This window comes from Octopus sinensis, linkage group LG1 (genome assembly GCF_006345805.1).
Source record: "Octopus sinensis linkage group LG1, ASM634580v1, whole genome shotgun sequence".
Lineage (NCBI taxonomy): Eukaryota > Metazoa > Mollusca > Cephalopoda > Octopoda > Octopodidae > Octopus > Octopus sinensis.
In genome coordinates this window covers 164,723,424-164,725,923 of record NC_042997.1, presented here as the reverse complement: position 1 = coordinate 164,725,923, position 2,500 = coordinate 164,723,424, and the positions used below count along the sequence as shown (strand labels likewise).

At 35.1% G+C, this 2,500-nt stretch overlaps 1 long non-coding RNA gene across 1 annotated transcript in view; it reads left to right on the top strand.

Annotated features, from left to right (window-relative positions):
* The window catches only part of LOC118765036, an 8,000-nt gene that overhangs the window by 668 nt on the left and 4,832 nt on the right, over positions 1–2,500 (top strand). The window lies entirely within an intron of this gene.

The window sequence follows — 2,500 nt, the reverse complement described above, 5'->3', positions numbered from 1 at the left end:
CAAACAAACACTCGATATCATCGTTAACCTCGTCATAATTAATTAATCATTTTCCTTCTAAATAGTGTTGCTGTGATCTGAAAGGATGATAGATGGAGCAAGGTCAGAAGAGTATGGAGGATGAGGCAAATCTTCCATATTTAGAGTCATAATCTCTTCCTGAGTGACTTGAGTAATATATGATCTTTCATTATCGTGTAAGAACAACACCCTTTTACCATTGACCAATGATGGGCGCTTTTTCTGCAAAATTTTGTGCAATGCTTCCAATTGACGACAATACGTCGTAGGAACTACTTCACTTTGGTTAGACATTTTAGACGATGCCTTTCATAACCCACCAAACACAGAGTATAACTTTCTTAAGACGTAATTCTGGTTTGGAGATAGATTCTCCTTTCTCATAGGTACTTAAACATTATTTTCGTTGGGTATGATTATATAATGAAAGGGTAATTTACAATTTGTATGAGACAGAAAAGATTCAATGTGCTGATTCTACTCAAGGAAGGTCCGGTAGTAAGTCAACTTTTCAACGATGAGTAGAAGGAAACTTTTTTGATTAAGCTGAGATGCATTCAGATGAAGAGGGACTCACTGGCCAAGTTTAGGTACTTTTCCTGGTTCATGGAAGTGTTTGATTATCGAAGTATTTTGCTCATTCTCATACTGCTTACTTTAGATTTTCCTCAGCTATGGTTTTCAGAATTTCAATATTGATAGAACTTGGTCGTCCAAATCGAGGGGTATCTGCTAGAGAAAAATTTCCCGAGCGAAACGGACCAAAGCTTCGTAGGCATGTCCTGACTCTTAAAGCTTCATTTTCATAGACGAAAAGAATATTGCCTGCCGCTTCCATTGCTGAAGAGCTTTTGAATTGCAAGCAGCATGCAGATATTGGTATGATCCAAACTCATTTTGAAAGGGTAAAATATCTATGCGAATTTAACTACTACAGTTTAAAATAATCTGCACAGAAAGGAAGAAAAGCATTAATGCTTATTTCAACGTAAGTATTGTAAAAGTGCCCTCAAAAGCATCATGGCAAAAATGCGACAAGATTTTCTTTCCAACCTGATATTATTCTTTAGTACCTTCATACTTACAACTGGGTTTTCCAGTGACAGTTTTATCTGACATATTGATTTCAAATTTTGGCACAAGGCCATCAATTTCGGGAAGAGGCTAAGTCGATTACATCGACCCCAGTGCGCAACTGTTACTTATTTCATTGATCCCTGAGAGAATAAAAGGTAAAGTCGACCTTGACGGAATTTGAACTCAGAACGTAAAGACGGACGAAATGCCGCTAAGCATTTTGCCCAGCATGCTAACGATTCTGTCTGCTGACCGCCTTAGTTTTATCTGTTATATTATGTAATATTGTTCAATAAATATCATATTTTCACTTTCATCCTCGCCGACAGATGTTACACTGAACTATCTTTATATCGAGCCAACGAAGAGCCCTGTTGTGATTTCTCAACCTGTTAGAAATAGCAACAAAATCTCTCTTAAATCCTTCACTCTAGCGTGAGAAAGGGTTACCTTCTGGAAAATATATAGCTTGATCACGGCTGCAATGATTTTAAATCTATTCGATTAAGTTTAACTCTGAGTTAAACAAAAACAACATCTTTATGTCTAAACCCATCAAAAGTTGTAACTTTATACTTATTCTCATTAACAACTTCCTTTGCACAAACTCTCTAACATATGAATTTACAGAAAATTTAGTTGTGCTGTTTGAGAAAAGAAATGTGAAACATTGGGTTTAGTGTTGGTATACTGGTACAGAGTTTTTTTATGTTCAAATTAATTGCAGGCCTTATATTGTGTGACTAACAGAATGATCACCCATTATTAGATACTGCTGCATACAAAGCCACAAACAATTCACTGTTTATCATAACCACCGTGTTAGATAATATAGTCTCTGCGGTTGAGTGAATAGAAAGAACGTACTGACAGTCAAAGTGTGTTTAAATACCGTACATAGACATATTTTTCCTGTTTTTAATCTAAATATTGACTTTGTTAGAAATTAGGCATATACGGTTCAGTAGCTTCTAGAGAATTTTCATGGTACAGTCATTCAAACTAATTTAACGTGATTTATTTATTAAAATATAGCAGATATCATCAACCTAAAATGGCCTAAGTGATGTCACACTATTTTGCTTGTTACACACATGACTGGAAATAAATGCCGATCTCAGCAGCTTTCGTAGCTACTTTCAATAATATATTATTTGGTAATAATAGTGTAATGAAACCATCTATCGATTCAGCATTTATAATTTTCGTTTTGTAGTAGCCAATATATTGAAGTTGGCATAGGGTTGTTCTCAAGTAATTTTACTTTCTTATGCAAGTGACATGATTATGAGTTACTTCCCTTAATGAAACGCTCTTGGGGGTCCTTATAATTCAGTTGTTATTAGCATTGAATTATAAAGGACGTCTTGAGTGACATGAAAGGAAATAATTAGCTAATATT